Raw genomic sequence first — 20,951 nt, 5'->3', positions numbered from 1 at the left:
GTAACCTGCTTCAATCTAAACAAAGAGGAGCCGAAGTCTCACTCTAGAGCTGGTGGGAAGCAGATCCAACCCTGACTACATGCATTAGTTCTGGTTGTCCTATGGTTGGTGGGCAACTCATTCCAGGTAGGAGAAGTGAGCTGGAGAGGGAAGATGGGGTCACTGCCGTCTTTTGAGTCTTAATTTATATTTTAATTTCAAATATATTTTCAGTGCCTCAGATACAGTTTAATCTTAGGTCTTAAAACGCCCTTGAAACAAAACAAAATTGTCCTTTATTTTTAAGCTTCCTCGTTCTCTTATAGTCAGTTTCCCCAGTCTCCCAGTTTACCCTGACTTGGAGTCCACAAACTTCATCATCGGTGCTCAGGGACTTGGGCCTTTCCAGAGGGAAGCCTAGGGCTCTGCTCCAGTTGAGCTGCGCCAGCACCCCCAGCGCCCTCGACATTTCCAAACAGCACTGTGTAGTGGTTCATCTCCGTCATGCTGTAGTACTGGAGCAGCACCCCGCTGTGAGCATCGACATTGGGCCAAGGGTTCTTGGCCTTTTCTTGCTCTAAGAAGATGTTGGGCACAATCTTGTACAGCTGAGCAACCAGCTTAAACATGGGGTCGTTAGGTGGATGTTTCAGAGCAAACTCTCGCCGACAGGAATATCGTGGGTCAGTCTTCCTTAGAACTGCGTGACCATTTCCTGGGACAACCCGTCCTGAGTTGAGTGTGTTCCAGATGTAGTCTCGTAATTTCTCATCGGACACATCTTTGCCAACTTCCTTCTGTAGCTGTGTTAGCCAGACAAGCACCTCCTGATTTGCTAGTCCATGTAGAGGCCCTGCTAGACCATTCATGGCTGCTGAAAAGGACAGGTAAGGGTCTGAAAGAGCGCTGCCCACCAAGTGGCTCGTGTGAACTGAGCATCAGTCTAGCCTAACATGTTGGTAAAATTGTGGGACCAGTCCAGCTTAGAGTCAATGGCCCCAGTACTGCTGCCCTCCCGGTAAAGATTCCGATAGATCTCTGCAGCAACACAGGATAGCTTCGCAATCAGGTCCATACAGTCTTCATAAATCAGCTCCCAGTATTTAGTTCGATGGATTCCCTCTGCATATGCCCGGGCAAACTTACTGTCACTGTTGAGGGCTGTGATGGCTGCGCTGAGCTGAGACATGGGGTGCAGATTGGTAGGAAAGTTGTCCAGCATGGTGAGCACATGAGAAGGCAGAGCTGCCCCTTTTGCCCATTCTTGTGAGAGCCATGATACCTGTTCCTCTGTTGGCATCTGTCCAGTTACTAGCAGCCAAAATAAGCCCTCAGGCAGGGGTTCTTCCCCACCCTTAGCGTTTTCTGGCATTCAGGGATACGATAGCCTCGAAAACGGATGCCCTCATCAGGATCAAGAACTGATGTTTCATATACAAGTCCTTTCATGCCTCTCGTGCCACCATACATCATGTCCACAGTGATTTGGCCCACCACTGTGTTCCCATGTTGTTGTCTAAAGGCCTTAATTCCGGTCTGCTCCTTTGGTATCAGATTGGCCAGTACATCTTTCAAATTCGTGGAAGAAACACTGGCATGCCGGGCGGCAAGGACAAGACAGGATGAATTCTTGGCTTTCCAGAGCCGGGCTGCTGCTTGAGCAGAGCCATGGCAGGCATATTCGGGATCCGGCGGTGGGAAGGGAGCAGAGCGGAGGGGGAGAGCTGCAGTTGTGACCGGAGAGGCCACCACTGTGACAGAGACCACGCCAACCAGCGGACAAGGTTGAAAGGAGGCAGCAGAGGGGAAGGGTGGACGAGCCGGCTGAGGTGCCCAGCCCAGGGTCCCCATATTTTATATAAACTAAAGCAACAGCATTAAGAGAAAGAAAGGTGTTCAGTTAGAGATATACTCTACTATGAGTGTGTTAAGTTTCTTTTACAACAGGTGTATATAAGATTTTGAATTTACCATCATTAGAGGATGTGTAAGGAGACTGATTCACAGGGTGTCTCCTAAAGACCACCTGGCAAGATGACAATCAATAAAACATTAGTCTAGATCACTACCATGTTTGAAGAATGCTATTTCTACTGTACAGAACTTACAGGCTTGTCGGTGAGGTGTGGGCCCGAGCTCAAGCTTGTAATAAAAAGATCCTCAACTCTTGGTGGTCTTTTGGCAGTCTCGCAAATCAGGCACAACAAAGTGTGAGGAACATAAACGCATGAAGGTGATTACAGATACAGATCTGGCAGAAGGTAGAACAAATGAAGCTGATAAAAATAAAATAAAAATACTAAAAGAAATATGAAAACAGGAAGTATAAGTTTACCTTGCCTGACTTCTGTCAGACGGTTTTCAGTTTCCAACATCAAACAAACAGAAAACAGAACATCAATCCATCAATCCATCAATCCATCGCTTTTTTTTTTTTAAGTTATTCTAGTTTCCTATTTGACCACTAAGTAAGAATCAATTACAGAGAAGAGAACTGCACTGCATGAATTTTTTTTTTTTTTTTTAGGTTTTTGAGGGGAAAGGGAGAGGTGGTTGGTTTGTTTATCTACTCTGGTTTGAAAGACAATATTAACTCTATTTCTAAAGGAACAAAATCGACATGAAAATAATTTACTGTCTCAAGGAATACAGAAATCCTACAGGAATATGGTTTTGAATTAACAGATCTTTCTCACAGTAAATTAATAAAATAAGGCATAACTGTACAGAATGACTGGCTTTAAGTGTACCAAGAACACAGGAAATCTGTGCTTAGTTCATTTGATCCAGCCTGAAGAACTGTATATAAAGATAAAACTGTCTGTGGCTGCTTAAACCAATTCTTATTTTAGGTAGCTGCTGTACGAAGTTTTGACTATAGCTGGGACATAAATTAAAGGATACACATAATAATAATAATAATAATAATAATAATAATAATAATAATAATAGAATAAGTTACAAACTGGATTCTTTAATTATTCAGATTTTCAACAATAAAATATATAATAAGAACTATTTAGAAGAAAGGTAAGAGAGTATGTTCTCTAACCTAATAGAGTTGGATTAGACCACTAAATTATACACAGACTTCATTGCCTGTAGAAGAAACTTTTCTCCTACATTACTAAGACTTCGTCTTTGCTGGAAAAGAATAGAATACCATAAACAAGTAATTTCCATGGAAAGGACCACATTAATTTCATTGCTTTGAGACCAAACACAAAAGAGGTCATTACTTTATAGCAACTTATACGGCTGACAAATTTTATCTTTGGAAGTCTGTAGAACACATAAAAAAATATAAATTTGAAACAAAACCAGTTAATATAAATGGACTCTGTAATCCTAAAAGATGCAACCAAAGTGTTAGTTTTTACTGAACTCTAATAGCTTAGGAAGAAAATTCATTAGGAATAAAATCTTTAATCAATTGAAGCTTAATTCAAATTAAACTGTTATGTCCACCATTAGAATATTATCAATGAAGATATCAAATACCCTGTGGAGACTATATCCCTTTCAAAGTGGGTTCATGTACATGTTTTTTCTTTTCCTATGAGGAAGAATAAGACATTTTGGTTCATTGTAAGTAAAATAAAGGCATTATTACTTTTCTTGAGTGCATTAAGTTTTCTCTTCTTCACAGGATAGACATGCTGAGAATAAATCATGACATTGAACTGGTCTCCAGAATTTAGCATATCAAGTCTAGTGGATTCTAAAACAAAGAAAGGATCATCATTTTAATGGATTTCACTGTCAAAGTTGTAATTAGAATAATCTGACCCACAGAGATTAGACTTGATTGACAGGAAGGGAGATCTCCCTGACATGTTATTTTTAGAACTGAAACAGAAAGAAGTTGTTATGAAAGTGTCACTTAACATGTGAAGTGAAACATTAAAAAAATCAGTGAACACAAGCATGCCTCCGATTTCGTTAAGTAAGTCTGGATTCCTGACTCAGTCCTCAGGCTCAAGCGAATTCACAGAACCCAAGTTTATTAAATGATGAGGAGACTGAGATGTGTTACTAATATTTCTCCCAGTCACTCCCAAGAAACTTGTAGTCAATTCAACAAGGATGGTAGTAGGTTAAGAAATTATTTAAAAGAAAAATCATTTGAAAAACTGGGTACCTGCTCAAGAATAATATTAATCTGGAAAAATCATTGTTCCTTAATAGAATAAAAGCCAGAGGAAACCATAAGTCAATCAATATATTTTCATTTAGCAAATGACAGATTCAGTCCAATGGTTCCCCAGGATCATCCCCTAGTTAAATTCTTAATTTTGGAATGAATAATTGGATATGTTAAGACAAGCATATCCAGACAAGGCTGTTTAAATATATTTGTTTAAATGTTGACAGTGCTTAATAAACAGGAACAGGCAGCCCCTGACTCCTTAGGAAAGCAACAGGCAAATATTAGCAGAAATTATGTATTTTAGAGTTACTGCAAATATCTGTGCCATAATGAAACAATAAAAAGATCTATACATACTGACTTCTACTGTCCACCTGCTTGGATCATCTGAGTAACTTTGATAGAAGCAGATAGATTTTGGAAATTTACAAAGGATTGTTTACAATATAAAATGGAGACCAGTCGTATCTAATTTTCCACATATATTGGGAGCCCCTGTCAAACTACCTTAATTTTGACCTGTGGTACAATTCTATGATCTAGAAAACACACTAATATTTATCTATTCATATTTATCTATTAATGGTGACTCTTAGAAACAGATGAGTTTATACTAGATCTGACAATTAAAAACTTTCATGTCTGTGGGCATGAGCATTGAGTTGAAGTCACTATATACAAGTGGCTTTCCCTACGGAGAAGCACAGCTTTCCTATGCTATACATTGGATCTGATAAAAAAGCTGAAGCAACTCCTTAGGTAAATCTGTAAAATCTAAAACCTAGGTAGAACAAATTTCATGAAATTACAGAGACTGCAACATCACCCATATTTATACCTTAATATGGTTCTTCTTTATCTTGGAAATTAGTATGAGTGGTCACATAGAGCCGAACAGAGGCGAGCTGAGAGAGGGACCAAACCACATTTTCCTCCATCCCTAAGAAGCCTGTATGGTACCAGACAAAGATTTTGGCTTGGAGACCCATCAGCCCGTACCCCATTTACCAGGCCCACCTAGGTCACAAACACAAATTCTGGACCATATGGCAGCACTGGAAACCAGTGGTCCTACTAAAGCAAGCCCTGGAGATACTATCATACCTGTAATGCAAGAGAAAGATTTTCAATCTGAGGTTATAAAAACGATAGAGAAATGGTGGGATCTAGAAAAAAAAAATCATCCTGAGTGAGGTATCCCAGAAGTAGAAAGACACACACAGTAGTATATACTCACTTATAAGTAGATACTAAACATATAATGTAGGATGAACCTATACAAATCTGTACACCTAAAGAAGCTAAGCAAGAAGGAGGACCCTGGGTAAGATGATAAATCCTCACTCAGAAAGGTCAACAGGATGGACATTGGAAGAAGGAGAAAACAAGAAACAGGACAGGGTCCTACTACAGAGGGCCTCTGAAAGACTCTACCCAACAGTGTATCAAAGTAGATGCTGAGACTCATAATCAAAATTTGGGCAGAATGCAGGGAATCTTATGAGAGAAAGAGGAGATTGTAAAACCTGGAAAAGACAGGAGCTCCACAAGGAGAGCAACAGTAGCAAAATATCTGGGCATAGGGGTCTTTTCTGAGACTGATACTCCAACAAGGACCATTCATGGATATTACCTAGAACTCCTGCACAGATGTAGCCTATGGCAGCTCATTATCCAAGTGAGTTTCCAGTAATGGGAACAGGGGTTGTCTCTGACATGAACTCAGTGGCTGGCTCTTTGACCACCTCTCCCTGAGGGGGGAGCAGCCTTACCAGGCCACAGAGGAGGACAATGCAGCCAGTCCTGATGAGACCTGATAGGCTAGGGTCAGATGGAAGGGGAGGAGGACCTCCCCTCTCAGTGGACTTGGAGAGAAGCTTGGGAGGAGATGAGGGATGGAGGGTGGGATAGGGAGGCAATGAAGGACGGGACTACAGCTGAGATACAAAGTGAATAAACTATAATTAATATAAAAATAAATTAAAAAAAGAAAAAAGAAACTCACTCTTCATTATTTATATTGACTACGTTATGTTTTCCATATATCAAATTAATTAAAATACATTATTAAAACTGAAAAAAAAAGAAAATGATAGAGGTCTTAAAGAAAGAAAATAAAGCTCTCAACATAGCACAAGAAAATGCAATCAAACAGGTGAAAAAAATGGAACAAATCTCTTAAAGATTATTAAACAAATAGAGAAAACTACAATAAAACAGGAGGAAATTATGAAAAAAAATGGTCAAAGACCAAAACCTGGTACTAGAAGCAATAAAGAAAACACAATCTGAGGTATTCCTGGAGATGGAAAACCCAGGAAAGAAGACAGACACAAGCATCACCAACAGAATACAAGAGATGGAAAAGAGAGTCTCAGGGGTATAAGATACAATTGAGGAAATCGATACAGCAGTCAAAGAAATGTTAAATCTAAAAAACCCCTGTTACAGAACATCCAAGAAATATGGGACATTATGAATAGACCAAACCTACAAATAATAGGACTAGAAGAAGGAAAAGACTCCCAGCTCCAAAGCCTAGAAAATATTTTCAAGAAAATCATAGAAGAAAACTTCCCCAACCTAAACAAACAGAAACTATAAACATGTAAGAAGCTTAGAGACCACCAAATAGATTGTCCCAGAAAAAAAATCAACCCACCACATAATAATCAAAACACTAAATGTACAGAACAAAGAGAAAATATTAAAAGGTGCAAGGGAGAAAGGCTAAGTCTCATATAAAGATAAACCTATCAGAATTACACCTGACTTCTCATCGAAAACTAAAAGCCAGAAGGGCCTGGACAGATTATCTTACAGACACTAAGAGACCACAGATGTCAGCCCTGACTACTCTACCCAGTGAAATTTTTAATCTCTATAGAGGGAGAAAACAAGATATTCCATGACAAAAACAAAATTAAACTATAGCTATCCACAAATCCATCCATACAGAAGATAATAGAAGAAAAACTCCAACCCAAGGAAGACAGGTACAGCCAGGAAAAAACAGGTAATAAATGATCCCATATCAAAAAGACCAAAAGAAGAAACTCAAACACACAGGTACACACATTCTCTACCACCACCCCCATTAAAATAAGAGGAAGGAACAACACCAGACATTAATCTCTCAACATCAATGGCATCAACTCCCCAGTAAAAAGACATAGGTTAACAGAATGGATGTGAAACACAGCACCCATCATTCTTCTGCAAACAAGAAACATACCTCAGCAAAAAGGATAGACATTACCTCAGAGTGAAGAGCAGGAAATAAGTATTTCAAGCAAATGGACCCCAAGAAGCAGACTGGAGTAGCTATTCTAGTATCTAATAAAACAGACTTTCAACAATGCAGCTACTTCAGATGAGAACTGATAGACTAAGATCAGAAAGAAGGAGAGGAGGGTCTCCCCTATCAGTGGACTTGGGGAGGGGCATGCGTGAAAAAGGGGGAGGGAGGGTGGGATCAGCAGGGGAGGAGGGAGGGGCTTATGGGGGGATACAAAGTGAATAAAGTGTAATTAATAAAAGTTAAATAAAAATTTAAAAAAACAGACTTTCAACAAAAATTAATCAGAAGAGGTGGAAGACAGTCCATATTCATCAAAGGAAAAATCCACCAAGACGATGTCACGATTCTGAACATCTATGCTGCAAATGTAGGAAAACCCTCACACATAAGAGAAACATTACTATACCTTAAATTACATGTTGAACCCCACACATTAATAGTGAAAAACATCAACACATCACTCTCTCCAATGGATAGATCCTCAAGATGGAAACTAAGAGGGGAGATAAAAGAAAATAATAATGAGTCGAATGGACCTAACAGATATCTACAGAACATTTCACCCAAACACAAGAGAATATACCTTCTTCTCAGCACCTCATAGAACCTTCTCCAAAACTGACCACAACGCAAGCCCCATCACATATAAGAAGATTAAAATGACTCCCTGCGTCTTATCAAACCACCATGGATTAAAGTTGGACTCAGAAACAACAGAAAGCCTACAAAATCAGGGAAACTGAACAACTCTCTACTCAATGACCACTGGGTCAGGGAAGAAATAAAGGAAAAAGTGAAAGACATTCTAGTATTATGAAAATGAAGGCACTGCATACCCAAACTAATGGAACACAATAAAAGCAGTGCTAAGAGGAAAATTCTTATCAATAAGTGACTTCGTAAGCAAACTGTAGAGGTACCATACTAGTAACTTAGCAGCACACCTGGAAGCTCTAGAACAGAAGGAAGCCAACACACCCAAGAGTAAATAATCAAACTCAGGGCTGAAATCCATAAATTGGAAACAAAGAGATTGATACAAAGGATCAATGAAACCAAGAGCTGATTTTTTCAGATTATCAAGAAGACAGACAAACCGTTAGCTAACTAAAAGGCAAAGGGAGTGTAAGCATATTAAAATCAAAAACAAAAAGGGAGATATAACAACAATGAGGAAATCAAAAAAATAACTAGGTCTTACTTCAATAGCCTGTTTTCCACAAAATTGGAAAATCTAAAGGAAAGAGACAATTTTCTGGATAGATTTCCCCTACCAAAGCTAAGTCAAGATCATTTAAACAGTTTAAACAATCCTATATCCACTACAGAAATAGAAGCAATCATCAAAATCTCCCAACCAAAAAATAATATTCACCTCTAGATGAATTTAGCACAGAATTCTACCATACATTCAAAGAAGGTCTAATATCAGTACTCCTCAAATTATTCCATAAAATAGAAACTGAAAGAACATTGTCAAATTCATTCTACAAAGCCACAGCCAACCTGATACCTAAACTGCACAAAGACTCAACAAAGAAAGAGAATTTCAGACCATTTTCACTCATGAATATCAATTCAAAAATCCTCAGTAAAACCCTAGCAAACTGAATCCAAGAACATCATCAACTATGATCAAGTAAGCTTCATACCAGGGGTGCAAGTCTGGTTCAACATATGAAAATCCATCAATGTGATCCACCATATAAACAAACTCAAAGAAAAAAAAATCACATCATCATTTTATGAGCTGCAGAGAAAGCCTCTGACAAATCCAAAACATTTTCATAATGCAAATCTTAGAGGGATCAGGGATACAAGACTCAGACTTAAATATAATAAAAGCTATATATAGCAAGCCAATTGCCAACATCAAATTAAATGGAGAGAAACACAAAGTAACTCTGTTAAAATCAGGGAAAAGACAAGGCTACCTAGTTTCTCCATATCTTTTCAATATAGGGCTTGAATTCAAGCTCCATCAGTAAGACAACTAAAGGAGAACAGGAAAATACGAATTGGGAAGAAAGAAGTCAAAGTATAGATATTTGCAGGTGATAAGGTAGTGTATGCAAGCAACCCCAAAAATTTCACCATAGAATTTCTATAGCTGATAAACAGCTTTAGCAAAGTAGCTGGATACAAGATTAATTTTAAAAAATTAGGCCTCCTGTACACTAAAGACAAACAGTCTGAGAAAGAAATTACAGTAACTACCCTTCACAAGAGCCACAAATTATATAAAGTATCTTGGCATAACTCTAACTGAACAAGTAAAAGACATGTATGACAAGAACTTTCAGTCTCTGAAGAAAGAAATTTAAGAAGATGTCAGAAGATGAAATGATGACCCATTCTCATGGATTAGTAGTAATAGCATAGTAAAAATTGCCATCCTACCAAAAGCAATGTACAGATTCAATGAACTCCCCATTAATATACCAACACAGTTCTTCACAGAATGTGAAAGAACAATTTTGAACTTCATATGGAAAGGTAAAAGTTTCAGAAGAGCTAAAAAAAAATACCATACAGTAAAAGAATTCTGGACGCATATCCATCCCTGACTTCAAGCTATACTACAAAGCAATAGCAGTAAAAAATAAAATAATAATAATATTAAAAAGGTACTGGCATAGAAATAGGCTGTTTAATCAATGGAATCAAATCAAAGACCCTTATAAACTCTCATACCTACAGATACTTGATTTTTGGCAAAAATGTCAAAACTATACAATGAAAGAAAAATACAGCATCTTCAACATAGATCCATATATATCTCCCTACACAAAACTCAAATCCACGTATAACAAAGACCTCTATATAACACCAGATACAGTAAATCTATTAGAAGAGAAAGTGGGGAAGAGCCTCGAACTCATTGGCACAGGAGGTACATCACTTCCTGAACAGAACAGTAACAGCCCAGGTTCTAAGAGCAACAATTTATAAATGAGACCTCTTGAAACTGAAACATTTCTGTAAGGTAAAGGACAATGTCAATAGAATGAAATGACAGGCTACAGATTGGGAAAAAATCTTCACCAATCCTACACCCAACAAAGGGCTAATTTCCAAAATTTATAATGAACTCCAGGAATTAAACACCAATATACAAAATAACCCAATTAAAAAGCTAGACACAGAACTAAACAGAGAGTTCTTAGCAGAGGAATTGTGAATGGCCAAGAAACACTTAAAAAAAATGCTCTATTTCCTTAGTCATCAGGGAAATGCAAAACAAAATAATCCTCAGATTCCATATCACACTGGTCAGAATGGCTCAGATCAAAATCTCAAGGGACAACACATGCTGGCGAGGCTGAGAGAAAGGGGAACTGTCCTCCACTGCTGGTGGGAATGTAAACTTGTACAAACACTTTAGAAATTAATCTGTTGCTTTTTCAGAAAATTAGAAATAGCTTTACCTCAAGACTCAGCTATACCTTTCCTGGGTATATACTCCAAAGATACTCCACCATAAAACATGGACCCTTGCTCAACTACATTCACAGCAGCTTTATTCACAATAGCCAGAATCTGGAAACAACACAGATGTCACTCAAAGAAAGAATAAACAAAGAAACTGTGTCATATTTACACAATGGAATAATATTCAGGTTTAAAAACAAGAAAATCATGAAATTTGCAGGAAATGGATGGGACTAGAAATGATCATCCTGTGTGAGGCAACCTAGTAAGACACACATAGTATTTGTACACTTAGAAGTGTATTTCAGTCATGTAATACAGGATAAGCATACTATTAGGTGCAGACCCAAAGAAGATAAGTAACACAGGCGATCCAAGGGAGGAGACATAAATTTCGCTTGGAAGGCCACATAGAATAGAACAAAGTAGAGGCTGAAGAGAGAGAACCTGGTAGGAGAGGGGGCTCAGAGAGTTAAGAGGACGGAAAACAGACCTGGAGAGAGCAACTGCAAGAGGACAGAAGGAACATAGAGAAAACACAAAGTGAGGGTGGAGTTATCTCTGTGACAGCTAGACACCTAAGTCAGGGTAGGCTCTTGGGAGGATATAAGGGATATTACTCCAAGACTTCTAAAGCAGAGGCCATAGAGACTGAAGAGGGCATCCACTTACTGGACTAATCTCCTAGCAGGGGTGGGCAACACCAACCAACCCACAAAAACTTCAACCCCAAATTTACCTTACCTACAACATGTGCAGGGATAAAGATAGAAAAAATAGAGCAGAGATTGAGGGACTGCCCAACTAAAAACCCACCTTACCAGAGAAAAGGACCTGGAGGTGACAGGAGCGCCACCAGAAAAACAACAGAGCCAACTAAACAGGGCCCAGAGGGGCTTGCTGAGATTGAAGCATCAACCAAGGACCATGCAGGAACTGGACCTAAGCTCCCTACAAAGATGTAGCAGATGGGCAGCATATCTTCATGTGGTTCCTCTAGTAATGGAAGTGGGGACTATATTGGACATAGACTCACTTTCCAGCTTTTTGATCACTTTCCACTGGCAGGACTACCTTGCCAGGCCACAGGGCAAAAGGACAAGCTCAATCCTGATGGAAATTGATTAGCAACAGTGGGTGGGAAAGAAAGCTTCCCTTTTATGAGGAAAAAATGGGAGCGGTAAAAGAGGGAGGGTAGGAATGGAAGGGGGTAAAGAATGTGGCTACAACAAGGATGTAAACTGAAAAAATAATAAGTAAATGAATCACACTAAAAATAAGAAATTGGCATGAGGCATGGTCAGCACGCTTTGAACTCGGAAGCAGCACATATTTTACTTGAGCATACTCTTTTAATCTAACATGTGTAATTTCTTTATATGGTAGAAGTCAGCATGAATTTTGACCCAATGGGGCTATATGACCAGATTTTCTCATATTTGTAGTTACTCCAAGGAGTCAGATTATAACTGCAGCTTTAATGCTTCACAGCAGAAATCCTCAGGATGTCGTATAAAAATTCTCTATCACCAGATATCTTCCAAAAGTTCAGCATAGTAGAAGACTTTTCTATACTATGATGTCAGTTACAAAGACAGCATGGAATGGGATTACCATTTAAGAAAGTTATGCACTGCATAAATATGCTATAAGAAGGCATACATAATCACCTGTGATTTTAAAAAACATGAGTAAGAACCTATGACCTAGTGTAACACGCGGTTTTGTCATCACTGTGAAGAAATGTACCACCCCAGAATGGTCAAGAACAATAGGAAGCAGAAATTCTTTTGGTTGCAAATTTTCCAAGTGTTAGAACTGATCCTTTATGTAGGTGGAAGCGTCAGTGACTAGTTCTAGATATAAATATTGCTGCATGAGCTGTTTGACTTACAAAAAATATTCACAGAACACACTTGGCAAATATACTGTAGATTTCTGAGGAAATCTCTTGATGGTAATATCAGGTGAGCACAGCATGTGAAAAGACATGTATCACATGCTTTTGCTCATCAAAGAAAATTTAAAAGTTACAAGGCTGTGATGCCTTGCAAAAGTTTCAGTAATTCTCTTATCTAGCCAATTTTATCAACGTCCAATACTCCCCGAAACAAAGTAGTTGTAGTGGCAGGGATATAAATTGAACATGAGGTAAGAAACATGAGTCTCCACTTCCAAAGATAGATGTAGCTGTGGCTAGGGTGGACTGTCCTGTCTGGTGACTTCCAAGCTCAGCACTGAGCCAGAGTTCCCCTAAGGCTATCAGCCAGACACATTGCGGCAGGGTAATGGATGCAAGGAGCTCCGTCGCGGAAACTTTGTTCTAACTCAAGAAGAAGATTTATTGTCACTAGAAGAGACACCTACTCTGAAAAGGATTTGTCTTCTTTCTGTCAATAGTTCCTTCAAAATAACTATCTGTGGACAGAGACAGTTGCTTATCTTCTCTCATGCTGCTCTATGCTGCATTGCCTCTGACCATGGATCTCATTTTACAGCGAATGGATTGCAGACATGACCTCACACTAATGGAATCCACTGCTTTTACTATTTTCTTCACCGTCCTGGAGCTTTTCTTTTTCTTTTTCTTTTTCTTTTTTTTTTTAAGTATCTTAAAATGGACCTTAAAAAATTTGGTTAATGTGACAACTTTAGCCAATAGCTTGGAAAATTGTGTCTGCTTTGCCCAAGATATTATATATATTCTAAATCTGAAGATACACTCTGCTGTCTCTTGTGGTTAGTGTTCACCAATGTGGAAATCATGTGGTAGAGAAAAAAAATAGGCTCTATTTGTTATTACTCTGAGGAATTAAGAAGAAAAATGTTTGTTTCAGAACTCTGAAGTACTGAACTCCCATGATATAAAATCTTTTTCTCAAATAGAGGATCTCTCATTGCAGGTATTAATAGTATTTTTATTTATATAGAAATTGAAACTGAAATGTGAAGAGCTTAGAATATTCATGTCAATGAATCACTCACCAAAGAAAGGAGTTAACCTGCTGGCAATGGATCTTGACATCTGAGGTATACCTGAAATCGCTGCCAAGCATTGGGAGGAAGGAGGAACAGGCTTGGAACATAGGTAGTCTCTGTGTTTTCATTAGTACTCCCAAAAGACAGTAGAAGAGTAGAACATAACATGAAAAAAGTCACCTGAAAACACAAATGTCGTCTCAAAAACGAAATCTGAAATAGTTATAAGCAGTCCATAATCACTTTTATATGAATGCATGCTTATATATAAAGGTATGGATAAGCATTTCACCTTTAATTTCCCCTGCCAAAAACAAGAAGAGAAAAATAATAGCAGTCAATTTATATCTCAACATTTAAGCTATAACTATTATGAAGCAACTCAGATATAAAACCTGAAACAAGCAAAGGTGGAAAGGATATTGATTATCTTATCCCAGGAAACACATGTGTCTAATTTGCATGTGTGATATCTGCCTTCTGTCTGTTCTAAGCATGATTCTCATATTATCTTCATCTATCTTTTTATCAGTCTCTCTCTCTCTGTCTGTCTATTATCTACTTATCTAGAATTAGCTTTATTAAGTTTGACAGTTTTTTACTTATATACAATATATTATGACAGTTTCTTCCTAGTTATCTTCCTTCATCTCTCTGCCCCTGCAGCTTTACCCACTTCTTGACATCAGGGTCCTCTTTTCTTGTTTTTTTTTCAATATGTGCAAGTCCTGTGCAGTGATTATGACTAATGTGTGTGTAAAATCATAATGTCTATGATAATTTACTTTGAGTATATGTATTGTACAAAATGATAGGTTTTGTTATGATACTTTCATATGTATTTACCCACCATTAATCTTTCCTCCTTCTCTACCTATATTCATTTTATCCCAAATAATTTATGTGCTCTTTCATGGAATGGAGAACACATGTGATATTTGTCTGAGTCTGAATTTATTAGACTGATATACAGTTTCATCCAGATGCCTTGGGGGAGGGGCACAGTTGCAGTATCTGTTATGTTTTTTTTTTTAATTTTTTATTTAACTTTTATAAATTAAACTTTATTCATTTTGTATCCCCTTATAAGCCCCTCCCTCCTCCCCTCTTGATCCCACCCTCCCCCCTTTCTGCATGCATGCCCCTCCCCAAGGATGTTCTTGATCTCTATTTTGGTTCAGGTTTTATGAGAGTTGTCCTGTGATGACCTTGTGATATACACTTGGCTCCTGAAATTATGATTCCTAAAACTGACCTTCCCTTCCATACTTATCTGCCTCAGGAAAACCATAAGAGATGTTTAGTGAGATTTGGAGGGTGGGAAATGAAGCAGTCCATTGATTTTTAGCATCAAAAGGCAATGGTAGTCAGCACTACCTTGCCTCTTGCATGCTGTTCAAACCTGAGGAGTTGATAAATTAGACTAGGGAGTAAGGTGGCATACATGAGGCAAGTGGCACTGAACTATCACAGCTTTCTGATGGCGAAATCAATGTGAGTGTGATCACAGGTAAGCGGAATACTCACTGATACACAGTTATTTTCTACTTACTTTTAATCTTTGATCTCATATAACCTGCACATATATTCTCTTTTTACTAAGTAATCTTCCACTTAAATATTTGCCATCAACTGAAAGAAGAAAAAAAGAGGAAAAGACTGACAGATTTTTACACGCATTTCACAGTTATTTGCTGTCAAATCTTTGCAAGAAAGCACATAGTCATTTTGTTTTTCAATATTACTTCTGTCTGATTCACAGAATGGCAGTTGATAAGCCTTATTATAAAATCTCTACCCTTTGTATGGTAAATGAGTTGATATGACAACACAGTAGAACTGGAGATGCTAGTAGTTCATATGGAAATTTAACATGCATAAAATGCCATCTTAAACTGGTTAAAAAACAGTGAGCTTTTCTTTTCCTTCCTTCTGACCCTAGTCTATTAGTTCTCATCAGGAGTGGCTGCATTGTCTTCCTCTGTGGCCTGGTAAGGCTGCTCTTCCTTGGGGAGAGGCATGCATGCAGAAGGGGGAGGAAAGGAGGGATTTGGGAGGGGAGGAGGGAGGAAACTACAGGGGGGATACAAAGTGAATAAAGTGTAATTAATAAGAATTTTAAAAAAGACTAAAAAGGATAAAAAAACAGTGAACTACATATATACAACATTCTGTTATAGAAAGATATCAATTATATTCTCTTTTAATGCTGTACACAAACTGTGTCATGGTAATATCACAATAGTAGTGAAATGATTGCCAATTTTATGCTAAAATGTCTACTATCTGGGAAAGACTATATAAATGAACCCGATTACTTAACACAAATCAAAATCTTTTTATGTATAAATATAAATGACTGCATACTTACTTATACAAAATATAATTAATCATGATAGCTAACATGCTGTGCTATAATTTTGAAACATCATGTAACTTGTCAAAGATAAGTGGCATATCCTAAGAATAATAAAGTTCTATCATTATTATTACTCATCCTTTAACGTATTTTTTAAACTTTTATTAATTACACTTTATTCATTTTGTATCCCCCCATAAGCCCCTCCATCCTCCCCTCCCGATCCCACCCTCCCCCCCTTTCTGCATGCATGCCCCTCCCCAAGTCCACTGATAGGGGAGGTCCTCCTCTCCTTCTTTCTGATCTTAGTCTATCAGTTCTCATCAGAAGTGGCTGCACTGTCAGGGCTCTAGGTTATCTCCATGAATAGTCTTTGGTTGGAGTATGAGTCTCTGGGAAGTTCCCTGTGTTCAAATTTTCTTGTTCTGTTACTCTCCTTGTGGAGTTCCTGTCCTCTCCAGCTCTTACTATTTCCCACTTCTTACATAAAATTCCATTCACTCTGTCCATCAGTTGGCCATCAGGCTCAGCATCTGCTTTGACAGTCTGCACAGCAGAGGCTTTCAGAGGCCCTCTGTGGCAGGTTCCGAGGTTATTTCCTGTTTTCTTCTTCTGGCTTTCAGAGGCCCTCTGTAGCAGGTTCATAGGTTGTTTCCTGTTTTCTTCTGATGTCCATCCTTTTTGCCTTTCAGGATGGGGATTGAGCATTTTTAGTTAGGGTCCTCTCTTTTGCTTAGTTTGTTTAGATGTACAGTTTTTAATGTGTTTATTCTATGTTGTATGTTTATATGAGTGAGTATATACCGTGTGTGTCTTTTTGCTTCTGGGACAACTCACTCAGGATGATCCTTTCCAGGTTCCACCATTTGCCTGCAAATTTCATGATTTCCTTATTTTTCATTGCTGAGTAATACTCCATTGTATAGATGTACCACAGTTTCTGCATCCATTCTTCAGTTGAAGGGCATCTGGGCTGTTTCCAGCTTCTGGCTATTACAAATAAAGCTGCTACAAACATGGTTGAGCAAATGTCCTTGTTGTGTACTTGAGCAAATTTTGGGTATATACCTAGGAGTGGTATGGCTGGATCTTGAGGAAGCACTATTCCTAGTTGTCTGAGAAAGCGCCAGATTGATTTCCAGAGTGGTTGTACAAGTTTACATTCCCACCAGCAGGAGAAGGGTTCCCCTTTCTCCACAACCTCTCCAGCATGTGTTGCCCCTTGAGTTTTTCATCTTGGCCATTCTGATGGTTGTAAGGTGAAATCTCAGGGTAGTTTTGATTTGCATTTCCCTAATGGCTAATGAGGTTGAGCATTTCTTTAAGTGCTTTTCTGCCATTCGATACTCCTCTACAGAAAATTCTGTCTTTAGCTCTGTTCCCCATTTTTTAAGTGGATTACTTGGTTTGCTGCTTTTCAGCTTATTTAGTTCTTTATATATACTGGATATGAGTCCTCTGTCAGATAAAGGGTTGGTGATGATTCTTTCCCAGTCTGTAGGCAGTAGCTTTGTTTTGATGACAGTGTCCTTTGCTTTACAGAAGCTTTTCAGTTTCATGAGGTCCCATTTATTGATTGTTGCTCTTAGAGCCTGTGCTGTTGGTGTTCTGTTCAGGAAGTTTTCTCCTGTACCAATGAGTTCTAGGCTGTTCCCCACTTTTTTTTTAAATTATGTGTTGTGTGTCTGTGTATGGCTAGGTGTGCACGCGTGCAGGTGTGCAGACTACAGAGGAATTGGATTACACTGGACTTGACCACACTGTTGTGATCTTGACCAATCATGTAGGCTAAGTGTGGCTTTTCCTTTGCTGTCACGTGTTACTAATTGCAAAGTTTTAGGATTTGGAACATTTTAGAATTTTACAATGACAATTAATGTTGCAAGGAAATGTTAGCCTGAGGAGAACTGAGAAAGGTGACTGTGTGTGAAACAAAAACTAACCAAACAAAATCAAAATAAAATACAACTTAAAACTCATACATGTGAACCACATAAATATGTTTGGGTCAAATGATGACTAGTATCTGCTGAGTCACTATGAACTACCAAAATTCCAAAGATTTAAAAGTAGCTGTGATTTCATTTGAAAGATGCATTGAGCATTTCTATGAAAAGTATTTAATTAAAGTAACTCTTAATGGAAGTCCTCAAATTAAAAGAAATGTTTTATGAAAATCTACTAGTAATAACACAGACACTAATTACAGCACAACTGATATGAAAATCACTTTTCTGTTTAGCTCTCTTTTCTGAAAGAAAGACACTGTTTTTCCTCCTAATTATAATTTTCATATGTCCATCGAAAAGCAAATTAAGCATTACTGCTCTTCTTCCTCTCTTAGAGATAAGTGTGCAAATTTGAAGCTGCTCTGTTTTAATCAACAATATTTAATGAAGATATGCTGCTGCTAATCTCTCAAGATGCCTTCTTCCATTTCTTAAGAGTGTATTAATGACATGAGGATCTTTGATTAAAAGCACATGTACATTTTCAGTCTGCTCCTCCTATGTAAGCCAATGAATATCTGGAAAATAAACTTGTTTCTTACTTTAAAAATTCATAAAAAGATAAAATTCAATTAATAATAGATAAAATAGAATGAAGGAAAGCATAATTTGTATTGAAATTAAAGAGGTAGTTAAACAAAATTAAAAGTCTAATTAAAAACAAATTCTGATGTGCTATAATAAACCATATGCTACAATAGTACAATAAAGGCCATGTTCGTTTGAAGAAGGAAACAGGAAACAGGACAGGAGCCTAGCACAGAGAGTCTCTGAAAAACTATCCAGCAGTATATCAAAGCAGATGCTGAGACTCATAACCAAACTTTGGGCAGGGTGCAGGGAATCTTATAAAAGAAGGAGGAGATAGAAAGACCTGGATGGGATAGGAGCTCCACAAGGAGAGCAACAGAACCAAGATATATGGGCCCAGGGGTCATTTCTGACACTGATACTCTAACCAAGGACCATTCATGGAGATAACCTAGAACTCCTGTAAAGATGTAGCCCATGGCAGCTCAGTCTGGAAGTGGGTATACCCTGCTAAGGGGAACAGGGACTGTCTCTGTCATGAACTCAGTGGCTGCCTCTTTGATCACCAATCCCTGAAGTGGGAGCAGCCTTGTCAGGCCACAAGGGAAGACAATGCAGCCAGTCCTGATGAGACCTGATAAGTTAGGGACACATGGAAGGGGAGGGAGGAGGACCTTCCCTATCAGTGGACTTAGAGAGGGGAACTGGAGGAGATGAGGGAGGGTAGAATTTGGAGGGAATGAGGGAAGGGGTTACATCTGGGATACAAAGTGAATAAACTGTAATATAAAATAAAAATTTAAAAAGATATCACCGAAAGTCTTAATTTTTTCATGCTAGTTTCTAAAATAATACAAATAAACTTCTGGAGTCTGTATCTATATAAGAACTGAAGAAGACTGAGTCTTTCTTCAACTGCATATCTGGGCATGGCTGCACCAAGCTGGGGATACAAGGTTTGTGGCCAGATATTAAATGAACAACTGCAGAAGATATGTGGCCATGTCTCAAAAAGCCCAATAGAAATGAAACACCTAGAAAAATTTTTTTTTCAAAAGAGTACCATAAAAAATCAGCTATGTGTTTATTTTCATGTTAACACTGGGGAGTGACTCGCATGTTCTCTAAAGGTAATTATTTGACTTACACCCATTCTGATATGACCCTGTTGTGTGAAGAATGATGACATTCATACTGACAAGAGTTTAACGTATTCATACAGAAGCGTGTGAAAACAGCAGATAACACGCAGACTGTTCCCATGTTCCCACTGCTGTCATTTTGCGCTTTCTGAAACACAGCTGCTGACAGCACAAATTGAAAACTTGCAGACTTTCCTCATCACCTGATGTACTGGAAAAGCAGAGATCCTGGGACAGGTTAGGAGTTTGTAAGCAGAAAGGGCCACAAACATCTGGGTTCAACAACACTTATGTAATGCCATGAAAGCTGAGAAAAGGAAATTCAAGTCTGTTCAACTATTGTGCAAGTAGGTCTGAAACACATGTCAAATGGCTGTGACATCTCATTGAACAGACAACTTCCATAACATGGGTGGGTTTAAATTTCTCTTTCAATACGAGGTTAGAATACTTCATCTCAAAATACACTGAATTAGTATTTAACGAAAGAATACTATAGATGTTTGAAAACAGCGTCTAACCAAATGAACTTTTCCTTAATACATAAAGACTAAAATGCGCTTGTTTTTCTATTATCTTCATTTATATCGAAACCATTACAAGTGTGTAGTTTTCTAGTTGGCTTTTGATTAAAGACTTACAATTGAATAAAGTGAGCTTGAGAAGACTCTCATATTCTCATTCTGATTTTGTACTTATGGTAGGCAGACTAGCTTGGTAAGGACCTGAAGGAAATCACTTGTCTTCTTGATGCAGTGCAAAGTGCAAGTGAACAAAGAAGAACTAAAAATAATTTAATACAAGCTAAAATAAAAGGAATATGCATGACATCACATTAAAATTCATTCATTATTAAATTTGAGTTGCTTCTCTCTTTTTCTCTCTTTCTCTTTCTTTCATCTTCTTTCCTTAATTCAGAGAAACAAAATATCACCTCAGAACTGGGCGTGTGTTTTCCTCTTGTACAGTCAAATTACCATGTTCTATCTAGAGTTTCCTATGTGTATATGTACGTACTTATGCAAATATTTTATAGTAAAACTCATGCTCAGTTTGAATTTTTATTAGT

At 38.0% G+C, this 20,951-nt stretch overlaps 1 pseudogene; it reads right to left on the bottom strand.

The window, feature by feature from the left end:
• Positions 1-327: 327 nt before the first annotated feature.
• LOC129678710 (citrate synthase, mitochondrial-like) lies at positions 328-1,830 on the bottom strand (annotated as a pseudogene).
• Positions 1,831-20,951: the final 19,121 nt, after the last annotated feature.

The sequence above is a fragment of the Psammomys obesus genome, unplaced genomic scaffold (genome assembly GCF_907164565.1).
Source record: "Psammomys obesus unplaced genomic scaffold, mPsaObe1.curated_primary_1811, whole genome shotgun sequence".
NCBI lineage: Eukaryota > Metazoa > Chordata > Mammalia > Rodentia > Muridae > Psammomys > Psammomys obesus.
Note: the sequence above shows the minus strand (reverse complement) of the source record. Positions and strands in the feature narration are given on the sequence as shown.